The sequence below is a fragment of the Saccopteryx leptura genome, chromosome 5, assembly GCF_036850995.1.
Source record: "Saccopteryx leptura isolate mSacLep1 chromosome 5, mSacLep1_pri_phased_curated, whole genome shotgun sequence".
Classification (NCBI taxonomy): Eukaryota; Metazoa; Chordata; class Mammalia; order Chiroptera; family Emballonuridae; genus Saccopteryx; species Saccopteryx leptura.
Genome location: NC_089507.1, coordinates 195,127,189 through 195,153,385, shown reverse-complemented (window position 1 = coordinate 195,153,385; position 26,197 = coordinate 195,127,189). Strand labels below are relative to the sequence as shown.

At 46.1% G+C, this 26,197-nt stretch overlaps 1 protein-coding gene across 2 annotated transcripts in view; it reads left to right on the top strand.

Annotated features, from left to right (window-relative positions):
* The first annotated feature begins 3,968 nt into the window (after positions 1-3,968).
* Positions 3,969-26,197, top strand: part of ZNF831 (zinc finger protein 831) — a 99,013-nt gene continuing 76,784 nt past the window's right edge. The window contains exon 1 of one of the 2 annotated variants that reach the window (XM_066387338.1): positions 3,969-4,078. The gene's annotated coding sequence lies outside the window, so the exon portion shown is untranslated. Of the gene's footprint in view, positions 4,079-17,967; positions 18,070-26,197 lie in introns of those variants that run through there. The other variant, XM_066387339.1, reaches the window with a different exon arrangement.

Genomic DNA, 26,197 nt, shown 5'->3' with positions numbered 1-26,197 from the left:
TTTTGCTGATGGCTTTGTAGTCTGGTTGATACATGGTGAGGTTAAGCTTCGTGTTAAGGCGTTGAGACTTCCATCTGTTAAACATGATCGTAGGTTGGTCTTAACGTTCTTTAGATGTGAGAAAGACTGCTCACATGCATACGTAAAGCCAAACATTGTCAGTACAGCAATACTCACATGCTGCAGTGTGTGGTATGTGACTGGAAGTGCGTTTCAAGTTTTGACAATCAGCTGGTCCACAGATTGAAGTTTTTTCATTTCTCCCCACTTGTGTTTGTTCACCAACTCTGCTTGCTGTCATGCAAGTCTTTCCAAATCTTTATTCAGACTTGAACTTATTCACCCACATGTCTGAGGCCTTCAGGTCAGCAGCTTGTAGCTCAAAATCTCTGATGGAGACACCAGGGATGTAACTCAGGTCGGCGCTGTCCACTGCACACTTGTGTGGGTGGGTGATGAACTTAAAAAGCTGAGTGTGCTCACGAAATTCTCCAAAGCGCACTTTGAATGACTGCAGGAGATTAGGTGTGAAACCCACTAGCTGCTGGAGATCAAGGTGTTGAGCAGGGTCACTTGCTGTGCATGCATCTTTAAACTTTCCCATTTTTTCTTTTTTTAAAATAAATTTTTATTAATTTTAATGGGGTGACATTAATAAATCAGGGTACATATGTTCAAAGAAAACATCTCCAGGTTATCTTGTCATTCAATTATGTTGCCATTTTTTCAAAGTGTAGTAAACCAGTGGTCTCCAACCCCCGGGCCGTGGACCTGTACCAGTCGTGGGCCATTTGGTACTGGTCTGCAGAGAAAGAATAAATAACTTACATTATTTCCGTTTTATTTATATTTAAGTCTGAACTATGTTTTATTTTTTAAAAATGACCAGATTCCCTCTGTTACATCTGTCTAAGACTCACTCTTGATACTTGTCTCGGTCACGTGATACATTTATCCGTCCCACCCTAAAGGCCGGTCCGTGAAAATATTTTCTGACATTAAACTGGTTCACGGCCCAAAAAAGGTTGGGGACCACTGTAGTAAATGACCTGTTTTAATGTTGTTGATGAAGAGTTCCAGCTTGTTTTAAAATGCAAACACTGCTTGTTGAAGGGATAAGACTGTATTTCCAATGCCTTGCATTTTCACATTGAGCTGGTTCAGATGTTTAGTCTTGTCCACGAGATAGTAGAACTTCAGGAGCCACTCAGTGTTAGCTAACTCAGGATGCTCAACGTTTTTCATTTCAAGAAAAGTCCGGATTTCGCTCAGAGAAGCCGCAAAACGGCTGAGAACCTTCCCTCTTGACAACCAATGCACATTGCTGTACAGAAGCAGACCAGGATAATTATTGCCAACTTCATCCAGCAGTGTTTTAAACTGGCGATCATTTCAAGCTCAGGCAACAATAAAGTTGACCACTGGAAAGACCAGCAACATCACCTCACCAAGCTGCTCGCCACACATCTGAGCACAAAGCACCTCCTGATGTAGGATGCAGTGAAAACTTAGGATGAGTCTCTTTTCATGTTCATGAAGAAGTGCTATGAATCTTCTGTTTTTCCTCACCATGCACGGAGCACCATCAGTACACACCAAAGTAAGTTTATCCATTGGTAGATTTTTTTCTTTAGCAAACTCAGTGAAAGACTTGAATAAATCCTCCCCTCTTGTTGTCTCTTTCATAGGCAAAACAGTAAGACTTTCCTCAGGTAGTGTGTCACCCACAGCAAACCTTGCAATCACGCTGAACTGGGATAAATGGCTTACGTCTGTTGACTCATCCAAAGCGAGAGAAAAGAATGGTGCTGCATTTATGTCCTTCACTTGTGTTGCCTCAATTTGATTTGCCATCATGATGGTATAATCATGAACAGTTCTTGCCGACAGAGGCATGTCTTTTATTCGTTTGATTATCCTGTCTTTATCTGAAAAGTCATCAAAAAGTTCATTGGCAACATCATGCATGAATGTTTTGGCATGCTCCCCATCTGTGAATGGCTTTCTGTTTCTCACAATTGCTAAAGCACCAGCAAAGCTAGCTGAAATCAAGTCACCTTGTTGGGTCCAAACATGGAGTTGCTGCTGACTAGCTTGTACTCTGCACAGTATCTCTTGACATGCTTTCTTCCTGCTGTCCCCCGCTGGATATTTTGATGCAAATGTAGTATGGCATGTGTGGAAGTGCTGCTTATATTTCATTGTTTCATCGATGCAATTTTATCATTGCATATTAGACACACTGTAGCACCTGTTCTCTCCACAAAGGCGAATTCCTCTGTCCATTCCTGTTGAAAAGTACGATACTTCTCATCTTTTTTTCTTTTAGCCATCTTCTTTGTCAAAAGGGTTTCTGCAATTAGCTAGCTGACTACTTGATTAAAAGGAGGGAAGTTTACTTCCTCTCCTCACAACGACTCGTGTACGTTACGCATTATCCAATAAAAATTTGGTGTTGTCCCGGAGGACAGCTGTGATTGGCTCCAGCCACCCGCAACCATGAACATGAGTGGTAGGAAATAAATGGATTGTAATACATGAGAATGTTTTATATTTTAAACATTTTTTTTTTCTTAAAGATTTGTCTGCGAGCCAGATGCAGCCATCAAAAGAGCCACATCTGGCTTGTGAGCCAGAGGTTCCCGACCCCTGCCCTAGAGGGCAGGTGCAGACATCTCATTTCATTTCTGTGTCCTGCAGAGGCATCATACAGTCCTACTCAGGGAGGTTACTCCCTGTTGACCCTGCGAGCCACAGGCTGCCCGCTCCCTGAGCTGTGGGGGTGAAAGTGCACCCCTGGGCTGGGAGCTGTGCCCTGACAGCCCCCACAGCCCTGAGGAATCATCTGTACCATTCCTGTTCCTCATCCTGCCAGAACCACAGACTCCAGTTCTTCGGTAGCCATGGAAGACACCAGTGTTGACACCGCACTGGGAGTCTCTGGTTCCCGGTATCATCTGTGCCTGTCCTCTCTTGTTCTCTGGCCAGAAAAGTTGATTTGGGATTTGAGTCAAGTCACCACTGGGGTGGTGGGTGTGAGTATGTGTGTATAGTGTGTTTTGTCACTGGGGCAGGTGTTGCTCAGGGACAGGGGGTTCTTTCGTCTGAGGTCTCACACAGTTTGGAAATGTTGGATCAAACGAAGTGAACCAGGAATCTTCCCTGCAGGATTTCTCAGAGCCTTTCCTTGTTAACGTGCTCTGTGACTGTCCCAAAGCAACACAGGATGCAACAGCTCCCCAAATCATTGGACTACAGGACTCTGTATTTTCATGGAGTGTCTAATGCCTTGCTCATAGAGTATTCCTTGGGAAAGTGTCCCTCACTTACGAAAGAACACCACCTGGGCTTTCACTGGCCAGTTCTAAGGTAGCTTTAAAACTGAGGAGAATGAGAAATACCCAAATAGGGAAGTCCAAATGCTCTCTGCGTGTAACGGCATTTAGTGGCTGGACCCTGAGTGAGACCCTAGAAGAGAAAGTATTTCTCAAATGTCTGGGTCCTCCCAAAGCTGTGGTGGTTAGTCTGGGTACTCTGATCTACCTGCCTGTGTTGGTGGCCATGGGGGTGGGGGAGCCCCAAGGGAGACATGCCCATCCTTACCCTCCTCCCCCAAGACTCAAGGGCAGACAGTGCAGAAAGAGAAAGGAAAACAGAAGTTTCCACTTGTGCCGGATGGTTTTGTTTTTTTATCTGTTTGCAAATGTTCAGTGTAATGGTTTGAAAACCAGCCGTGGAGCTGCCGCCGCCCACACACAGAGCTGCCGTGCACTGAGCTTCAGCAGGCGAACCATCGCCCCGGCGTCGGCCATTAAACCGAACCCACACCAGGGCAGCTGCACACCTCCCCCGGCGTCCCTCAGCACCCACACAGCCCCAGCACCCCCCGCCACCGCCACCCTTCACACACACAATATTTTTTTTTTTTAAATCTCCAGCCCTCGGTTTCTCTAGAGAAGGCATAAAGAGAAGCAAAGGCAGAATGGGACGAGCAGGGAGAAAGCTCCTGCCTCATCGCAGCCACCGGTTCTCAGGAGAGCGCGGCAGCCCCAGCCTGCCTGTGGACTGACCACTAAAGGTGAGAGAGGTCTTTGTGATTTCTTTGTGCACCTGGAGGTCTGGGAGGCAAGGCCAGATGAAGGGACTTAATCATTGAGCCTTGTCTGATGCCTCCCGAGTGATTCTATCAGGCAAGCATGATGGACGCTCCCTGCCAAACACATGCAGTCATCTCTGACACGGTCCCCACCCAGGTCCCTGCAGCACTTGGAACCAGGGGGAGTCTGATCCCCTCTCCACCACCTGTCAGCACAGCCTGGGATGTGGATTCAGGTCTGATTCTTTCTTTGTCTCGACCTGCTGATTTCCACCTGAGCCTGCTGACCCCTCCTCTCCTCCCCCCACCCCCGCCCCGAGCGAGTACCGACCCATTCCTTTGGGACCATATGGAATGGCTCTCTGTCCAAGGGGCTTTGGGAAACCTGTTTCCCCAGTGACCCCAAACCCGGTAATCAGAAGCAATCAGACCCAGCTGTCCAGCTAATCTGTACAAACTAGGCTTCCTTCCCAGTAGAAATCAACAAAGTTTAAAATAGAAGGGGCCGTCATCAAAAACGAAGCTGTAGAGTTCTCTGTGGTGCAACAGGCAGGGACACCCGCCTGGAAAATATTAAGTACAGATGACATAGCTCACGGTCGTGCGAGCCAGGAAAAGACACAGTTTCCTTGCTTATTAAGCATGTTTGTGGGTCGGAGGGTAGCTGAGTGGGGACACCTCTCCTAGAGGGTTTAAACTTGTTGATGAGGAAGTGAGGCATAAAGGGACCACAACAAAGATGGAAGGCAAGAAAAAGGCCATAATGTAACGTACTCGCAGAAGAGATAAAACAGCTCTGAGTTCTGTGCAGTCAGGGGATGAATCAGTTAGCATAGATCTATTTTTAGTTTCCAAGATCTGCTGTTACATTTTGCCTGGCATTAATTAATGTCACAGGCATGTGGCATCTGCAGGTTCTGAAGGGCCTTAGCATGTCATTCAAACTGGGGCGGGGGGCATCCACCCTCGTGGAGGGGTGCCCTCAGGGTCTGTGGAGTCTGGGCTCCGATATAAACACGGATCCAGAATGTTCCGCTCTCTGGCCTTGCCCTCTCCGGGTGTATCCGTTAATCTTCTGGCTCCAGCCCTTGGGGGTCTGGCCACTGGCCAAGGGAGAATTGTGATTGTTATGCTTTGTTTTTCAAAAAGGAAAGGCTATACACACTGAAAGTGAAAAAGAGAGAGAGAGAGAGAGAGAGAGATGTTGGATCATGGTTCAGAGTAAGAAAAATGGCGTTGGGGGCAACTCTATTGTCATAAAGAAGAATGAGGCCCCTTAATCCCCAAACAAGACTGATTTTGATAAAGTAGATTTCATAACTGGGGAACATCTTCCAACGTAGTTTAGACAACGTGTAATATATTAGCAGGAACTAACTATGGGGCTGGCGTTGATTGGATGTTGGCGGCAATTCTGTGTGAGGCTAATTACCCTTCCAAAGTCTGTTCATATGTCAGAGCTGAGACTGTCAATTCGAAGAGAATTTAAATGCAAGGGTGGTCATGAGCATGGAGCCTTGACTCCCAAGGTGGTCACAGGGTAACAGTTGGCATGAACAATAGGCAAGGACAAGAAACGGAAGGCCAGGTGGTAGTCAAACTGCTGGGTCAATGTTTTTGTACATTTGTAACAATTATTAGGTCAATAGAAAGTGAGACTACATCAGGGCTCCCAGTTAGAAAGGACATCCCATACACTCTCTTATGCAGAATATTCCCCTACTATCTCAGAGTCAGACCTAGCCGCTGACTACTGGTCCAGTGTCAATTAGCAAGGCCTACGTGTTGTCCTCATTTACTTCTTAAGTCACTTATGGTTGGTCCATCAATGATAAAGGCATGGACAATTTGTTGATTAGGTTGGAAGAGTTCCTGTAGCAAGTGGCTAGCTTCTCTGTTGAGTGGAGAAATACAAGGTGTGTAGATGATCTTTGATGACCATTGGCAAAGTCAATTTTCAGGTCCTCAAGAAATATCACTGAATTTCTGACGTTCTTAAGAAGGGTCTGAACCACCCAGAGGGTGGGAGCCAGCAGGGATTGACCTCAGGTATTATGCCATGAGGCTCAATCTCATTCTTTCACCCAGACAGCTGACTCAGGGATCCTGAGCCTACCCATCTCAGCTATGTGTGTCTAGATGAATCTTGTCCTCCTGACCACACCACGTTCCTTGAATACTGCTGATTATGTCCTTCCCTAGGGCCTCTTTCTGGCACCGCCAGCAGGCACAGTTCTGGGCTGGGAACCCTGTGTTCAGCCTTGGCACAGGTATTGAATGGGGAGCCAGTGCATGGTGTCTCCATTGGTAGTGGAAACCTTTGGCTCCATCTAGGCCAGCCATGTCTATGGACACAGATGTTCATGGTCGGTGCCCATCTTGGTGTATCAGACCAGACAGGTGGCTTTAAGGTTCTTGTTCTGTTGGAGACCTGACCAGAGAAAAGATACTGCCAGAATGTCAAGGGAAAGCTTCCTCTGGTGATCACAAATCTAGAATCCTCTTGCTACTTTGTGATTTCTTTACGCACATGAAGTTCTGACCTGCAAGACCAGATGAAGGGATTTCAGTCATTGAGCCCTGTCTCCACAGCAGTCCGAGTGTTCTGGTTAGAGGTCTTACTGTGGCCTGGCTGCCCTGGAAGGGCTTACCTGCCTTTCTTTATTTAATCCTTGCAAGGCCCTGCAAAGTTGGGGCTGGCCCCATCACCCCTTTATGGAAGAGGAAGAAACTGAGCCTTATATATTATATTTTTCACATTTTATCTTAAAAATACAAAAATTTTGCATTGCACTCCATGGTCTAGTCATTGATCTTGAAGGAAAATTGTCACTCCTGAGTGAGTTGCCCGCTCACCCATATTGCCAAACAGGTGGTACTCCTGTGACATGTGGCCCATCCCGGAAGCACACGCATCCCAGCCAGCAAAGCCAGAGCTTTGCGCATTGGAGGGAAGGACTGACCACAGAGCCCCTGAACGCAGAGCAAGTCTCCTCCATGCATGTCTCGTCCTGAGCATTCTGCGTCTGATGGTGACTGCAAGTGAAGGGCAGTGTTCCCTGACCTCTGTAACCTCTGTACCGCCCCTGCTCATCTCCCCCCCCCCCCCAGTGTAAGGGTGGAATCGGACACATTAGCACCTTGACATTCTCCAAAGGTCCCAGTTGGCTGGAGTGCGATGGGGACGCTGGGCAGAGGGTAGAGCGAGGCTCAGGACCCTCACTCCCGAGCTGCCACCCGCCCTGCCCCCTTGCAGGCCCTCCCTGCCTGCCTCCCCTCCTCCTCTGTGACCTGCCACGGGCCTCACATCCTGAGAGGAGCCCTAGAAACAGGCCCTGTTGATGAAAACACACGTACCCTGCAGTACAGGAAACGTGGCCTCACGTTCGCAGTGATAACCACCAGGCCCCTCACAGAAACCAAAGAGGAACAGATTTTAGATTTTTAACTAAATTAGGAAACACATGTTCTCCCTCCCTCTCTCCCTCTCTCCCCTCAGCAACTCTCAATTTACCTCACACGTGACCTTCGCCCTCGCTTCCTATCCACGTGGGGAAGTGGGACATTTAGGAAATAAAGTCTGTGCTCCTCTGGGCTTAGGTAAAAGCTGTGAGAAAACAGGATATTCATAATGATAGGAGCCAACAGACCTTGGGCCCCAGGTAGGGCTGTCAGATAAAATACAGGATGCCCAGTTAAAATTTGAATTCCAAGTATGCAACAAAGACTTTTTTTAATACTTAAAAAAATATTGGTTTTACAGAGAGAGAGGAAGGAGGAGAGAGAAGAGAGAGAGAGAGAGAGAGAGAGAGAGAGAGAGAGAGAGAGAGAGAGAAAGAAACACTGATTTGTTTTTCCATTCATTTATGCATCCATTGATTGATACTTGTATGTGCCCTGATCAGGGATTAAATCCGCAATGTTGGCATATTGGGACAACACTCTAACCAACTAAGCTACCTGGCCAGGGCTACAATAAAAACATTTTTAGTATAAGCACGTCCCAACTATTGCACAGGAAAAACAGTTATATTAACTTAGTATCCATTGTCTCTTTGAAATTCAAATTTAATCAAGCATCCTGTATGTTTATATGATATATTTGCTACAAGTCGTAACTATCCCAAGGGGACCCACCAGGTGAGACTCAAAAGCTTCATCTTGTCGAATTAAGGTCAGCTTCTTCCTTCAGACTTGCTTCCTGACCCTCCAACATAAATAATAAAGCAGCCTTGATAATAATTAATTCTGTGAGTTGTTGGTGCTTGGGCACACGCTAACAGATTACGTGCGGGAGGGGTCTGCCCAATGGAGGCATGTTGTTATTCATTGCCTTGGGGGAAACTGAGGCCCAGGAGCTGGCATGACTCATGGGCGTTCAGAAAGTGCGGCCTGTCTCACTGAATAGTACTTTCTGGCAGTGGGTGGGTAAGCAGCTTGAGTTCTGGGGAAAGCAGGCTTAGAGGAGCAGTAATAACAGGTTAGCTTGAGAAGGATTGTGTCAACACATGCAAATTATATGCAAATATACTTGGCCGCCTGCAGGCTGCCCTACCTGGATGGGAGACACAGGAGCATAGTCCCCCAGCCTGGGTTTCTGGCAGGGGCAGGTGTCCCTGGCTGAGCATGCTGGGCCCGCAAGAGATCCACATTCCTGGGGTGCACGTGGGCTGGGATGGGAGGCATGTGTGTGTGTATGTGAGCATGTGAACACACGTGCTTTCTTGCCTGGATGGAGATGCGAGGGGGCTGGTTTGGAGGTGGATGCATGAGACTGGGGGCGTGTGTTGGTGTGTGCATGCCACCCTGATCTGAGCACCCCCAGCAAGACACATGGCTCCTGTCTCCTGGGATAACCTCTCTCAGGATCCTCCAGCATTTCTTTCCGGACAGGCTGAGGCAGCCCCTCTCACTGGGTGTTCTCTGCTGAGCTGCCCAGGAGTGGGGAACTATCGTAACAAGCTACGTTAATATTTCCAGGACCTGGGGAGCACCTAGTACTTTATTCTCAGCAGCGCTTGGTGTTATTATTGCCCTTCTGGACAAATGAGTCCCCTGAGGCTTTGAGAAGTAAAGTCACTTGCTCATAACTGGTGAGAAACCCAGCTCAGGTTCAACGCCAGGCTCCACTCACTCCCTTGTTCTGTGGTGCAGCCAGGGGGCCCACTGCCAGGTGAGTAATAGCGTTAAAACCTGGGTCCTGGGCATGCGCTTTCTGAAGAAGGAGCACTCTTTTGGAAAGTTCTTGATGGAGACCAAAAAGTTTTAACTGAGGTTTGGGATTTGCGCTCTTCGAGTTAATACGGTTGGGCTCAAATGTTGGTGTCAAATGAGCTTGGTGTTTTGGGAGATGTTCTTTCTCTAAGAGAAGAGCTAAGCCCAGGAAACACTTGTGGGGAGTGGGCTCCCCCCACCATCCACCTAAGTGGAAAAGTTGGTTTAATGGCTAACATGTTAACTTGGGTTTAGCAGTATCTGCTGATTGCTGGCTGAATGGCGAGGGGGAAGTGGCCTCATCTCTATGAAATGTAAATGGTGTGTGTCCTGACTGCCTCTTTCACATCACGACTTGGTGATCTCACTTGTTGAGTGCCGAACAGTTTGGGCTATTACCAGTCGATGCTGTGGGCCGGGAACCATATTGGGTGCTGCAAGAGCTCCAGCCATCTGAAAGGTGGGATCTCACCTTGGAAGCTCTTAGAACCCAGAACACCAAGCTAACTTCATTACAAGGTGACATTGCTAAAGATAGACCCCCCAAAAGTGCCCCAGACAATGTGTTGCCAAGGTTCAGGCTGGGGGGGGGGGGGATGTTCACCTTCAGCTGGGGAGACCCTGGAGACTTTGTTGAGGAAGTAGAGCCTGCATCTGCCTTGATGGACAGCAGGCTTTGGGCATGTGGTCCTCGGGCAGGAAAGGAAGGCCAGCTGAGGAAACAGTCTAAGGAAAAGCAGTACAGTTGGGTGGAGGTTCATCTACTCACCCACCTGTGGTAGGCAATGGGCTCAGAGTTGGTGACAAGGGAGAAGGGTCCCTGACGCCCGGAGTTTGCATTGTTCAATAGGTCATGTTTAATTATGATCGTGAGGAGTCCAGGGGGATCAGACTGGTCAGGGAGCGGGCATCTAGGAAGGCTTCCTGAGGAGCGGAGAGCTGAGCTAAGGTAGGAAGGTGTAGTGGGAGGCAGTGAGAGCTTCAGGCCAGGGGTGTGGCTGACGCGGCAGGGGTGTCACAGGGGTGTCACAGGGGTGTCACAGGGGTGTCAGGAGCTGAAAGGCGGTGTCTGACTTCCTGGGAAGCAGAAACAAGAATGGGGTTTGGGAAGGGGAGGGAGGGTGGCAGAGACCAGAGCCCAGGGGATCTGCGAGCAGGGGAGATCACTTAATCCCAAGAGCAGTGGGACCACCGAGGGGTTGTAACTAGAGAGGGATGCGCGGATGTAATTTTGTTACGGCTAGAGAGTGGGTTTGTGAGGGACAGGGGGAAAGGTAGGTGACTGGACTTTAGTGAACTGTGGCCCATATAATCCGAGCAAAATCCTACTTGGCTACCACCGCCATTCCTGGCCCAATAGATTCAGTGACTATTTAGTGACTGGAATAGAGTCTCATCAGACCCCTTTCGCTCCCCCCCCCACCCCCCGCTCGACTTCCCCACCACCTTCCTTTGGAGAACACGTGCTTTGGCTCCAAGCCCACACTCTCTGAGTTCTTCCTCTCTGAGCCAAATTCTGCACAACTGGACCCATAGAGAACAGGAAAGAGTCAACAAGATAGGAAGCATGCTTCAGACCCACTGCCTGACTGTTGAGAAGGTCAGGGCCTGATTTCTGTTTGGCCCTCTGCACTGGGCTGGGCGCCTCTTCCTGGGCTGGACTTCCCAGGGAGCTGGCTTGGCAGGAGCAATGGATTGCTTCACCGCCAAGGGCGCTCCAAGGCCCACAAGGTGAAGTACTTAATTGTTCTGGCCGGTGCCCAGGCAGCCTGGGTCTCCCAGCTGCCAAGACCTGATTGGGAAGCAGGACGAACATGTTTGACTGTCCCAAGGGCCCACCAACACACCCTAAGAAGGGCACCTCAGAAGTAGAGTGTCCCCACCATGCTGAGCTATAGAGGGATGAGGACCCAAGAACGCCTTGGCTAGCATGGCCTCAGAGAGGGCATTTCTGCCTCGTTGCTTTGTGCTGGGGTGAACTCTTGCTTTGAAAAAGCCACAGGCGACTTTTACTCTCCCAACAGAACTAAATGACTTTGTTCAGCAGTTCCTCACCAGGGACTTGCTTGGAGCTAGGCTAAGATATCTAGCATTTTGTGCACAGCTTAAGGAGTGCTTTGTCTAGTGACAGACACTGGTCAAGCTGGCTTGTTCCTCTGGGTCCGGAGGGGATTCTGAACTCTGTCTTTGGAGGGAGATTGGGTGGCTTACAATTTGAGCTCTAGCTTCTATCCAAAAAAGATCTGGGGAACTTACAGTAAGAACACAAGGATAAGACAGTGAAAACAGCCAACCTGAGAGATGAGAGGCCACCAAGAGAAAGAGACCCCGAATCCCTGAGAAGGGCCAGCATGTCGCAGGCCAGGACTGGACTCAGGAACAGCCTCCATTTGGTTTCCCGAGGACAAAAGATTCTTGGCTTGGAGAAGCAGCTGGCAGAGACTAATAGACAATTCTGTGTTTTAATCTGTTTATTGAAATGTTTGAAACCTACAATGTTTGTAAATACATCCCGAAGATGCTGATTAGCCCAACTCCCATGTGATGGGGTGGGGTTGGGGTCTTAGCCATTTCGTTTGCCATCTGGACCGGTGAACTCTTCTTAAAACACAAACAAAAACAAACTTTTTACATAAAAAAAACTTTTGAGAGTAGTAGGAGGGGGAGGTCCCCTTTATCTTGTTGTTGACACATAAGGCTTTTTCTTCCTGGCCTAAAAAATAAATGAATGTCCAAACACAGTGGATGACGGCACCAAAATCACTTCAGGTGCCGAAAATGATTTCATTTTTACACGCTGTGATGGAAAGTCTGAGACCCAGGTGCTGGAGAGACACATCACATCTTCCTAAATAGGGACCGGATTTGTAGGGAAATTGAGTGCCCCACCTTCCTCTTGCCTGGCATCTGTCTCTTGGGTGCTTCTTTATAAGTGACTCTAGGTGGAGTGCTGCCCGGGCCGAGGGTTTGGGGTCATGAACAGTGGAGGCAGTGACAGCGGGGCAGGGGGTGGGGGAGAATGTGGGTCATGGCTCTGCTCGGCTGCCATGTATCACAGCCATAGCCAGGAGCCAGCATGTGGGGCCATCTTTGTTAGCCTCATGGGGGCTCTTCTGGAGAGGGTTGGAGGGCATTTCTTTCCCAAACAACCTTTGCTGCACAAGGAGAGAGGACGGAAACAGTTTTGGGGAAACCGTCTTGTCAGTTAGAGGGATGTCATTGTGGTGGACTTCTGCCCTCTGCCTATCGAGCTACTGGTTATGGCAGTGGGCGTCTTTCTGTCTCCTCACTCTCTCAGTGCTCTGAGCCAGAAAGCTCCCACAGCCGCCCCCCACCAAGCCAACCTGTCCCTGAATCAGGACAGTCCATAGGGCTGACCCCAGAAGGAGGGCACTTCTTATTTTTAAAATCTCTTTTAACTTCTTTAACTTTAGGCAGGACCTTTTTTTTTCTTTCCTTTTTAATAAATTTTTCTTTTGGAATCCTTTTAGGTTTGCAGCACAGGGAGCTCCCATTTCCCCTCGTGTCCCCCCTCCTCTGGGCATCTCATACGAGTGAGCGTGGGGCATTTGTTATGACTTAGGAGTGAACACGGTACTTGACTATAACTGAACTCCAGACTTGATTTGGATTTCAACAGTGCTTCCGTGAAGCCAGGGTCCAGTGGGATCTTTGGCTATACCTTTTTAGAAAAGTTAACATGTAGGGAGTTATTTTAATGGCTATTACTAAAAGACATTATGACCACATCAGCTGTGGTTACAGCTGGGGGCACATTAAGTGATAACAGCAAGTCAGTTGGGAGACATATGTTATAAATATCAATGACAATGACACGCAGCCCGGTGATGAGGAACAAGGCACGCTGTGCCCAGCTCTTTCTCTTCCCAGCCCCACTGAAGGGAAGGGCGTTGTTCATTGTCCCCCAGAAAGCCATTGACAAAGTGCTGGCCAGGGCCCGCATGGGGACTTCCAGCCCAGGGCCCCTTCCACAATGCAACAGCGCCTCTCTCCTCAGCGGAAGGAAGGAAGGAGGTGGAGGAAACTCTTGGTGGAAATCAAGTTTCCATTTCAATTATTCAGCTGATCCTTGACCCCCTCCCCCCATTACCATGGATAATCAAAAGCTGGCTGGATACATCATGTTTTAAATAAAAACATTGTTTAAGTGGCCTTGAGGACTTGCAGGCGTGTGATTGCCTGAGGTTCTTGTGCAAATTACACTTTGGGGCGAGGCACTGTCTGTCTGCACAAAAGGACAACAGCAGCGACACAGTGTCACTCAGCTGTGGGGGCTCTTTTCCTCAGGGACTGCGATTGCACCCCTCTTTTGAAAATGAGGACGGTGTGTGGAGGACGGAACCGAACCCCAAGATGGGAGAAGTTTAAATGAAAATCTGAGTGCATGTGTTCCCAAAGCACAGAGTGGACTGCATCCCACTGCTGGCCCCTTGAGAAGTCCGTGTGTGGTTTGAGGCTGAGGTTAGGCACCTCTGAGCTTTGCGTGTCAGGCAGGCACGACCTGGTCTGTGAGTTTGTAGGTCACTCAAGGCTTGCTTAGGGAGTGAGGGATTTGATAGGTGTGTCACTTGGCAGATGTTGACCCAGGGCTGACTGTGTGCCCGGCACTGTGTAAGGTGTGTGGCAAGGTGTGTGTGAGGGCCTGGTGGGGATGCAGAGGAGTATCCGAAAACTTGCTATGGCACACAGGACAGATAGCTGAGAAGGTGTGGGCACACAGCACAAGAGACAAGCTGTGCCTGCCCATCTCCAAGAGTGACCTGAGGAGGGGTGGCGGGCTGTCTTGACCGCTCCAGCGTGGTCTTGGTTTGTCACCCATATCCCACAGCTCGTACAAGAGTGTTGAAGCAAGCAAACAAGCAGACAGGCCCACACGTTCTCTTTCATTTATTTGACACATACTTTGGGGACCATTGACACCATGCGAGGCTCAGTTCAGTGCTTTGAAGAGGGCCACTGGGGGTGGTGGAACAGGAGAAAGGCAGGCAGCAGGATGTGGGGACCATCCAGAGAGCCTTGTCTGGCAGTCACTATCGAGTTGACTCATCTGAGGTGTAGAGAAGCACTTCTTAGAGCCCGGCTCGCTGGGGGGCCTGGGCTGGGTCCCCGGGCCCCCCGGTTTCTTGCTCAGGCTGCTCATCCACACACTCAGCCCTGGACGAGCCAGGCGGCTGCTGCAGGGCTGGAGCAGGGGGCCAGCAGCCGCCAGCCCCTGTCCCTTTGGCTCTCTGCCATGTGACTGAACATTCGGGGGCTGGGGGAGGTCTTGGGGACTGGATCCCGAAGGCAGGGATCACTGGGCCCCCTTGGCCATGGCTTCTCTGCGAGAACATGTGCAGTTGGGGCCGTGGGTGTGCGACATCTCCTGGGCCCCATCATTCCTCTCACCTGGCTCCCTCAGACAGACACCCAGGCTATCTGACGGTTCCCCTTGGTTTTGCTGCTTTTTCTTTGAGGTGGCTTTGTTTGAAAGAACATTCATTGCAGGCTGCAATTTTGCCAAATGAGCCTGGCTTTTGGCAAGGGAGCGATCATATCTTTTTTGTTTGTTTCCTTGGGAATAAAAGGCCCGAGAAAGCAAGTTCACCATTCTTTGGAAATTTCTTTTTCTTTGGTGACTATTGCCACATGTTTAGCTCATTGGTTTTTCTGCCGCACGCTCTGGAGAGTTGAATTACATCATGGCACTGAGAAAAATCGGAAAGGGAGCGATTTATTTATTATATTGAGAAATAACTCACATATTATAACATTTATCCTTTTAAAGTGTGCCATTTAGTGGTTTTTAGTAGACTCACAAAGTTGTGCAGTCGTCACTATTATGTAATTCCAGAACATTCTCTGCTCCCTCCAAATAAACTCCATACCCATTAGCACGTACCCCCACCCCTGCCCCGGCAACCACTCTGCTGTTTTCTGTCGGCAGGTTTGCCATTTCTGGGCACTTCCTATAAGTGGAACCACACCATATGTGGCTCCTTTGTCTGGCTTCTTCCATAGAGCATCGGCCTTAGCAAGTGTCAGCACCTCATTCCTTGTAACTGCCTATACAGTGGTACCTTGAGATATGAACAGACCAACATACGATTTTTTTTTTAAAGATACGAGCTGTGACTCGGTCCGTATTTTTGTTCGAGATCCGAGTGAAATTCCGAGATACAAGTCGTGAATCGGGAAGCTGCCGCTAGTTGGCGCGTTGGCGCACGGGTCCAGGATTGGCAGTTTGATATACGAGTTGACACACTTATGAGCTCGGTTACAGAACGAATTAAATTCGTATCTCAAGGTACCACTGTATTCCATTGTACAACTATTCCACATTTTATTACCCATTCATTAGTTAATATATTTATTATTAATCAACTCCAATGGTATTTATTTTTAAAAAAAAATTTTTAAAGATTTTATTTATTGATTTTTATTTTTAAATTATTTTTATTTTTTATTTATTTTAGAGGAGACAGAGAGAGAGAGAGAGAGAAGGGGGGAGGAGCAGGAAGCATCGACTCCCATATGTGCCTTGACCAGGCAAGCCCAGGGTTTTGAACCGGCAACCTCAGCATTTCCAGGTTGACGCTTTATCCACTGCACTACTACAGGTCAGGCCCAATGGTATTTTTTAAAAGTAGTTCTTGTACAGGAAACATTTTTGTTAATTTATCTTAATGAAGGGCATTCAGACTGCAACTTGGGGGAAAAAAAAGCAAGTCAAGCTCTCTGTAGGGTATGGGGACAGATTCATTCCTGAGGACGTCCTTGGTTGAGCCTGGGCAGCCACCAGCACAGCCTCCAGGGACCTCTCACACCCCTGTCTGACCCTTTTCCATGGCTCCCTGCTCTTGAGTGTTGCCGTTGGAACACGTCTAGGATTCTCCCTGCTCCAGGGGAAGGCCCATCTCCTCAGCACAAAAGGTGGGGTGTCTGGTATCCTCCTCTCCCTCCTCACATCCATGGCTGCCTGTGTGGAAGGCAGTGGAGCACTCACAGGTTCTCAGTGTGGGTGCAGTGTCAGGACTCCCTAGCTCACCTCTGGTTGCTGCTTCTGCCTGTTCAACTCGTATGCATCCTGTAATGCCCAGCTCATCTGTCATTTCCTCCAAGAAGGCTTCTGGATTCATCTTCCCCTCGGGTCCCGTAATGCTGTATATACGTCTTATGGCTGGGGGCAGAGAGGGCTGTTATAATACTTAACAGAAGGAGAGAAGCAAGTACCAATAAATCAGAATGGATGCTGATGTGAGCAATCATGGGGGGTCCTGGGGAGGGGAAAGGACACTGGAATTGATGGTAGCTGGCTCTGCACCTGTCCTTCCATTCTCAGCTGCATGCCCCCTGAGACCTCTTGTGTGCTAGTGCCTCACACAGCCAGCGAGGTGCCTGCTCACTGATGTGGAGGTAGCAGGAGCAGAAGCCATGGCAATATGCATAATTTGGTTCAAAGCCCTTCTCATTGGGCCAAGTGAAATCCCCCCAAAACCCAATGTAGCTAACATGAGGCTCACATACATGACCAGTTGGGTATTTTTGAGGGCAAAGTGGGAAAAAAGCAAAATTTTCCCCACTTTTTTCCCTGGTGGGAAAAAGCACATTTCAGAGCATCAGAAAACTGGCCTGAAGGAGTTAACACACCACCACGCTACATGGCCAGCTGTGCATCTGGTCGACCTGTCTCGCCCCGAAGGCGTTTCTTGCCATTAGCTCCTATTCTGTCTTAGAGGTCCATTTTGCCTCTCAGCCTCCACCATTTAGAATAATTGTATTCTCTATCCTCCATCACCCCCATGCTTGCTCTTTCCAAAGTCACAGAGAGCTCGGCAGGGACTCGGGTGGAAAGAGAGGGGATGTCATGGTGGGTGCAGACTTTAAGGAGCATTCAAAACTCAGTCATCAAGGTAATATTTTAGTGCAATATCTTCACTATGAAAATTATTGCAAACAATTTCTTATTGAGACAAACATCAAGATTTTGAGTAAAGACAGCATCTCAGAGATCCTTGTGAGGCCTCCTGATGTCATCAGCTGCACTGTAGTCAGATGCCCCTTCTGGGCTCTTGGGGACCTCCAGGCTAACACAGGAGGCTCTTGCAGGTGCTCCTTTCCAACCTGCTGCCAGGAACATGGCCACACTGACTCATGCTCCCTAGCCCACACAGAACCACCTCGTCTGTCATGTAATGGGTGGTACATCTCTGTTCCAGGTGGCTGTCTCTCTTTATGGGTTGTTAGACCAATAGTCATTAAAGTCATGAGCTGTGACTCTGTTGTTTTTCCTTCTCTGAATCTCTCTCTTCCTGTTTTTGAAAGGTTGCTACTGTGACATTAAGAAATGTATAGACAATAATTTACTTCCTACTTTTGAGCCAGTTCAAGTTTCATTTCTGCTTGCGTCTCCTCCAGGTTGCTCCAAATGGTGCTTTCTCTCAGTGAGACATGAAGTTGACTCAAAGGCCAAGCGATGGGAAGCCATCCTCTTTTCTTTTACTTTCCGAGATGCAGGAAGTGTCTGTCTTCTGAGATGCAGCCTGCAGAGTGGGGGCCCATGGATGATGCCTCCAACACCTTCTCAGCAAAGAGGTGCAAATTCCCTGCACAGGTAGGGAAGAGCACATGAGCCCCTCTCTCTGGGTGGCCAGCCACCTGTCTTTTCAGAGACCAGGGATGTCTTCTCAGTTTCAGGCCAGGTCATTTGTGCTTGAATCTGAGCATCATTGGCTGAAAACTCATCACTCTGCCTAAAGGTATGTGATGTGCGATGCAAGGTAGGCAATGGGAAGATATGAGTTTTTTTTTAAAGCTCTTTTTTACCTTGTGTTCTTAATAATATATTCATCTTCAAGCATGCAAGTTATAAAGCAAATGCTACACCAAACTGGGTATGACCCAGTTTAGTAATTCTCTTGTGTGCTTAACCCCACTGTTGCTTTTGTCAAAATATTTACCGCAATTCATAATGGCTGTCAGGAACCGGGTCTGTAATCCATGTTGTACTGAATGTAAAAACAAGTTAGGAGAAAATTCGTTGCTTTGTAAGCAGTTTTTTTTTTTCTTTCCTGTGATGATAGACTGAAAGTGTGAATTGATTAGAAACACCAGTTACATTAGCCCAAAAGCTGGAAAAACATAATGTATAGTAGAAGCTAAATATCAAGATCTTTGATAGTGATATTATTTATAGCAGTTCCACTGATCAACCATCCAAAGGGAGCATTTTTCAATGAGATTTACAAGGGACCATGGACTCTGGACCATGTATTTATACACGTATTTGGTTTCCCAGTATCCAAAATAGCTAAGAGCTGGAGGGTCTGTCAGATAAGCCCTGGAGCCCATGTTCTGGGAGGTGACATAGGTCTCCGTTCCCGTAGCAAATCTTTCTGTAAGAATGAAACCAGAGATATTATCAGCCCCAAATGCAATGGGGGACAGGATGCAACTTAGAAAAAATGATAACATCAGTTGACTGGGAAAAACAGAATAAACGTCAGGGCCAGTTTAAAATAATGTGCCTTTTAACTACCTTCATTCTATTGCCCCAGGAAAGATCAATCATTTAGGATCACAAGGCTAATATTAATATTTAAGCAAGGCATTATGGGGGCTGTGGGAAGATTTGGAGAAAGCCAACGGATGAGGTTGCTCTTCTACTGGGAAGTTGGGGGCAGGGGGCTGGTCATGGAGGAGGAGTTCCGCGTGAGCAGGGTCACCCACTAGGATGGCTGGGCTACCTTAGAATGGTCATGTTCAGGAATTTCTGCAGAGCTAGTTAGCGGTATCCATAGGAGGCCTTTTTTCTGCTTTGGTTTGCAACCAAAGCAAGGTCTTTGCAGGTCTTCATAGCTTTAGTTGTGGTTTTGTTATGATCGTTGTGTAGTCATAAACAGTGGTGTGGCTCTTTTTTATATGGTAGCAATGTAAAATGTCTTTGAACATAGAGGTACTTAAGGAGAAGTGAGTTGATACAAAGAAAACTAAGTCAGGGAAAATGATGTACATTGAGTGAGTGTTTTTCCAAAGGTAGCCTTGTGGCGCTCAGGGCCAGGGACATGGCTTTAGGTAAATTATACATGCTACATCAGATAACATTGACTCATTTGTTCCTGTTTCAATTCTCTTATTTGTTTATTCATTTGCTATTTACTATTTTTATGAAATAGCCATTTTGTTTTGAGATTGTTGCAGATTTTCATGAAGTTGTAAGAAATAATCCAGAGAGATCCCATGTACCTGTTACCCACTTCACCTCAATTGTAACATCTTACAAATCACAACCAGGATATTGACGCTGATATAGTCAAAACCCAGATTGTTTCCGTCACCACAGGATCCCTCGTGGCCACACTCACTTCCCTCCTGCTTTCCTCCTCTTAACCCCTGGGAACCACTCACCTGTGCTCCAGTCCCATGACTTGTCATTTCAAGAATGTTGTATCTAGTCACGAGGATGTAAAGTACAACATAGGGAATATAATCAATATTATTGCAATAACTATGTATGGTGTCAGCTGGGTATTGGAAATATGAGAAGGGGAACATATTGTAAAGTATATGATTGTTTAACCACTAAGCCACACATCTGAAATCAATACAAAATAATATTGAAAGTAAACTATAGTTGAAAAATAAAAGAATTAAAAAAAAAGGAATGTTATATAAACGATCCATACAGTGTGTGGCTTTTGGGATTGGCTATTTTCGTTCAGCATAATTCTCTGGAGAGTCCTCCTAATTGTTCCACGTATTAATAGTTTCCTCTGTTTATTGCCAAGTAATAGTCTATGATATGGTCGTACCATCATGCATGGTTGAAACAGTCCTCTGCCAAGGGACATCAGGGCTGGTTCCAGTTTTGGGCTGTTATAGAAAAGACTGCTTTGAACATTCATGTCTGGGCTGCTGGGTGAACAGAAGTTTCATTTCTGTGGAATAACTGCCAGGAGTACAATTCCCAGGTTGAATAGTAGTTGTTGCACGTACATTTTTAAGAAGAAACTGTGGACTCTTTTCAGAATAGCTGTCACATTTCACACCCTCACTTGCAGTGTATCTGGCATTTCCACGTCCTCAGCTACATTTGGTGTTTTCATTGTTCTTTATTTTTGCCCGTCTGAGAGGTATGCAGCCATATCTCACTGTGGTTTGAAGGTGTATTCCTCTGGTGGCTGACGATGCTGAATGTCTTTTACAGGGCTTGTGTGTCTTTTTTTAGCAGTATGTCTCTCTGTGTCTTTGGCTCATTTTCTAATTGGGTTGTTGTTGAGTTTTTTTAATATTAAGTTTTCATAGTTCTTTATATATCTTACATATACTCCTTTGTCAGATATAGAGTGGAGTTTGTAGGCATTTTTTTCCTTGTCTATTGCTGGTATTTCTGTTCTCCTCAAAGCCAAGACTTTTATAGGGCAAATATTTTAAATTTTAATCAGGTTCAATTTATCAAATTTTCTCATATGGCTCACGTTTTTGGTATCAAGTCTAAGAACTGTTTCCTGTGTTGTAGATCTCAAAGATTTTCTCCTGCGTGTTTTTTTTCTAGAGTTTTATAATTTTACACTTTACATTTAAGCCTATTTTACATTTTAAGTTAATGTTTATAGAAGTAAGCAGTGAGGTTTAGGTTGAGAGTTATTTTTTTTTTGTCTATGGATGTCAATTTCTCCAACACTATTTGTTGAAAAGGTTGTAAATTCCTCCCTAAATTGCTTTTGAACTTTGGTTAAAAATCAGTTGGGCATTTTTTTAAAAAGCTGGGCATATTTGTGTAGGCATATGTTTTTTTTTTTTTTTTTTAATTCTGTTTTATTGGTATCTGCCCTCTGCTAATATGACACAGTCTTGATTACTATAACTATATAATAAGTTTTCAAATCAGGTAGACTGATTCTTCCCACTTTATTATCCTTTTCCACAAATGTGCTATTCTCATTCCTTTATTTATTTATATCAGTTTTAGAATAATTTGTCAGTGCCCACAAAAATTCTTATTGGAATTTTGATAGGGAAAGGACTAAGCCTGTAGATCGACTTGGGGAGAATTGACATCTTTACTATGTTCAATCTTCTAATCCATGAACTCACTATGTATCTTTATTTATTTAGCTTTCCTCTGAGTTCTTTCATCAGTGTTTTGAGGTTTTCAGCATAGAGGTCCTGTGTAGAATTTGTTAGACTTTCACTTAAGTATTTAATTATTTTTTCATGATTATAAATGGCATTGTATTTTTAATTTTGGTTTCCAATTGTTCATTGCTAGCATATGGAGGAGAAATGATGTATCTATGTCGGTCTGGTATCCCGTGAGTTTGCTGAATTCCCTTTTTAGTTCTAGGAAGCTTTGTTGTCAATTTCTTGGGATTTTCTAAGTAGACAATTGTGCCATCTGCAAACAGGGGCAGTTTTATTTCTTGCTTTCCTATGTGTAGGTCTTTTATTTCTTTTCTTGCTTTATCCCACTGGCTTGGAACTTTCAGCACTATGTTGAATATTTCAGGAAGACGTATTCAGTTTTTCATCATATATCATTATATGTTACCTGTGTATATGTTGTAGATGCTCTTCATCAAGTTGAGAAACTTTCCCTCTACTTCTGTATTCTGAGAGATTTTATCACAAATAGGTGTTCACTTTGTCAAAGCTTTTTCTACATTAATTGACATAATCATGTGACTTTTCTTATTTATTCTTAGTATAACAGATTACGTCAATATTTCCCTTGGTTAGGTGTATAATACCTTTAATGTTGCAAAATGTATTTGCTAATATTTTGTGCATGATTTGCATCTATATTCATGAGGAATATTGCTATGTGGCTTTTTGTTTTGTTTTGTACTGTCTTTGCCTGGTTTTGCTGTCAAAGTAATATCTAGCTTCATAAAATTGACTGGGAAGTTTTCCCTCTTCTTCTATTTCCTGGAAGGGGCTGTGTGAAATTGGTTTTAATTCTTCTTTAAATATTAGGTAGAATTCTTTAGTGAAATCATCAGGACCCAGAGACTCTTTTTTTCAGGAGTGTTAAAATTAAAAATTCAGTCTGATAATTAGTTATGTGTTATTCAAATAACCTGTTTTATCTTTGGTGAATTGTGTTAGTTTGTGCTTTTCAAGGAGTTGGCCCATTTAACCTAAATTATCAAATTTATGTGAATAGAGTTATTCATAGTATTCCTGTATTGTTCTTCTAAGAGCTGGAGTGTCTGTAGTTATATCTTTTTTTTTTTTTTTTTTAGCGAGAGAGAAAGGGAGACAGACAGAAAGGGAGAGAGATGGGAATCATTAATTCTTTGTTGTGGCACCTTAGTTGTTCATTGATTGATTTCTCATATGTGCCTTGACTGGGGGGGCGGAGGCTCTAGCTGAGCTAGTGAGCCCTTGCTCAAGCCAGTGACCTTTGGGCTCAAGCCAGCAACCATGGGATCATGTTTATGATCCCACGCTCAAGCTGGTGACTCTGCGCTCAAGCTGGTGAGCTTGTGCTCAGGTCGAAGGAGCTGGAGACCTTGGGGTTTCAAACTTGGGTTTTTAGCTTCCCAGGCTGACACTCTATCTACTACACCACTACCTGGTCAGGCTGTAGTTACATCTTGATATGAGATATGTATCTTTTATCATTTTCCTTTGTATATCTTAGTTGAGATTCTAAAGATCAATTTTATTGATGTTATTAAAAACCAAGCTTTTTAATATTGACAATCATTTTTTCTGTTCCAATTTCATTGATTTCTTTTATTTTCTTTACGATTCCCTTCTTTCTGCTTGCTTTGGGTTTATTTTGCTTTTCTTTTACTAGATCATTGAGGTGGAGGCTGAGCTTATTTATTCATTTGGGGCTCCTTCTTTCCTAATATAAACACTTGGTGCCATAAAGTTCTGTCAAAGTGCTGAGTTAGTTGTATTTCACAAATTGAGAGGTCGTGTTTTCACTTTCGTTCATTCAGTGTGTTGGCTGGTTCCTCTGGCAGTTTCCTCTCTGACCTGCGTGTTATTTGGTAATGTGCTGCTTAGTGTCCCAGTGCTTGGAGAGTTTCCTGTTATCTTTGTATCGTTGATTTCCAGCGTGAGCCCATTATGGCCAGAAAACACATGCTGTAATGATTTCAATTCTTCAAATTTGCTGAGGTTTGTTTTATGGCCTGAGATATGACCTATCTCGATGTAGCAATCTGGGTCCAATCAGGAAGTAAAAGCCACATAGTAGATGCAATGAGAGAAATGCTACAAAAGAATTATTAAGTCTAGGAAGGATGACTATAAGACAGGAGGGAACTTTATAGGGCCTCCTAAGATTGAGAGGAAGGGTGAACTTAGAAGGGATGCATCCCCATTGAAGGGATGCTGGCCACCAGACAGCAGAGGAGTTGGCTACGGTAGCGGGATGGGAGCTTGGCCGGTGTTGTGGGGCAAACAATAAGCAGTGCTCCGGAGCGCAGGCAGGAAGCGTGCAGTCAACAGCAGGAGACGTGGGTGTGCACTGGCAATCTGGATATCAGTGGGGATAGAGGCCTTTTGAGCTCACTGGCTGCCCAGGAGGGAGGAGAAGTGGTTCTCTGTGGATGCGTTGGCCACAGGTGGGCTGTGCACAGGGTTGCAGGAGGGCTGCATATCCAAGGGAAACCTCTGGGCCACAGGCAGGCTGCGTGCAGCTTGAGCAGGAGCTTTGGTTTCAATGTGTGGGGGCTGCAGACAGGTTAGTGCCAGGCTGAGGCTGCAGGGTTGTCCAGGGCGTGCATCTGGGGCCGTTGGCAGGACTGGCTCCTACAGATGTCCTCACACCCATACTTTTTGACCCTCTCCTTGGCCCCTGCTGGAAATTGCAGGAAGCCTCTCCCTCCTGGAATGTCCTTCCAACATCTTCTGTTTCCTTAACACTAAATTGCAAAATTAATCTGCAATAACTCATGTTTAACATTTTAAAAGATGGAGAAAGAAGTAGAGGACAATCAGTTTATGTAAATAAACTCAGTCCTATAATGTACATAGAAATCATACACAAAGCTCCTCCCATCCTCCCTGCTGTAATTTGCCATGAGGTTGAAGTTCATATCTATGACTTTCCATTCCCTACTTCGCTTGTCCTCAGGGTAGAACCTGAACAACTCTGGGTTCTTTACCTCTTCAACTGGCCAGGGCTACGATCTCATTCTTAACCAGTTAAGGCCTTAATTTTCACACGAGGAACTTGGTAACAACTCAATGGTCACTTTAACTCAGTCATGTGCACTATTACATTTTGTGTTTGATTTTTAGCAATGTCAACCCTGTGGCTATAGGAAATGAGAGATTCATTTAGAGCTGTCTGATTCTCAGACTGTGACTCAAGATAGGACTTAATGAAAAGTTTAAATATGATATTTACTTTTCCCTTGAATCATAGTCACTGTAATATGTGGCCAGGGAAGGTGAGAAGGAAGATTTACAGTGTCTTTGTGACAACAGTACAGGATTCTTTTTCTTTCCTTTTTTTTTTTAAACTTATTTATTATTTTAGAGAGAGAGAAAAGGAGAGAGACAGAAACATTGATGTTTCTGTTTGCGCCCTGACCAAGGATCAAACCAGCAACCTTTGCATATCAGGATAATCTCATCAACTGAGCTATCCAGCCAGGGCTACAGGGTCCTTTTTTTTTTTTTTTTTTTTTTTTTAATTTTTTTTTTTTTTTTGCATTTTTCTGAAGCTGGAAACAGGGAGAGACAGTCAGACAGACTCCCGCATGCGCCCGACCGGGATCCACCCGGCACGCCCACCAGGGGGCGACGCTCTGCCCACCAGGGGGCGATGCTCTGCCCATCCTGGGCGTCGCCATGTTGCGACCAGAGCCACTCTAGCGCCTGGGGCAGAGGCCACAGAGCCATCCCCAGCGCCCAGGCCATCTTTGCTCCAATGGAGCCTTGGCTGCGGGAGGGGAAGAGAGAGACAGAGAGGAAGGCGTGGCGGAGGGGTGGAGAAGCAAATGGGCGCTTCTCCTGTGTGCCCTGGCCGGGAATCGAACCCGGGTCCTCCGCACGCTAGGCCGATGCTCTACCGCTGAGCCAACCGGCCAGGGCTGCTACAGGGTCCTTTTACAAGGGGACTCAGGCTTCCTTTCAATCAAGGGTCTCTGGGCCTGGGAACTGACTTAGGTCTGAAACCTAGAAGAAAGGTCGCTATTCTCCATTTGACGACACAGTCAGGTTACTGGCTACCACACTTAGAGTACTTATTATTCGGATGAAGCAATATCCTAGTAGGCTGACCACCTGTTTCACTGTGACGGACACCTTGATCAATCAGCTCCTGCTAAAGAGCTCTGAGACCCAAAGAATACTGACTACGGGTACATCCCTACTGCCCACTCTTCCTTTGACAACTCAGTGCCCCTGTCTTGGCCTCTGCCTCTCTGGGATTTCATCCTCCGTCAAAACCAGGGAGCACCTCTCAAGGGTGGCATCCCTACAGTCATACTGGGTCTAAAGAGCAATACAGAGGTTTTTAGGGATCAAATACCCTCTTAATAGATGCTCAATGCCTTTGTGATGAGAGAAACTTTAAAATATTTTTTATTGATTTTTTTTTTCTTTTTGAGAGAGAGAAACATCAATTTGTTGTTGTGATTTATGCATTCATTGATTAATTCTTGTATGTGTCCTAACCGGGAATTGAACCTGCAACCTTGGTGTACTGGGACAGTGCTCTAGCCAACTGAGAAATCCAATCAGGGCACTTCTGGGTCTTTTTAAGAATTGTTATGGGGGGCTGGGTAGTTTGATGTTTGCATATTTTACTTCCGGTAGTGTTTCTATTTACCTACGACTCTCTGGTCCACATTATACCAGAGAAACCTTATTAAATGTAGGTGACTGGATCAGGCTGAGGCTTGACTCCAGTTCTGAGTC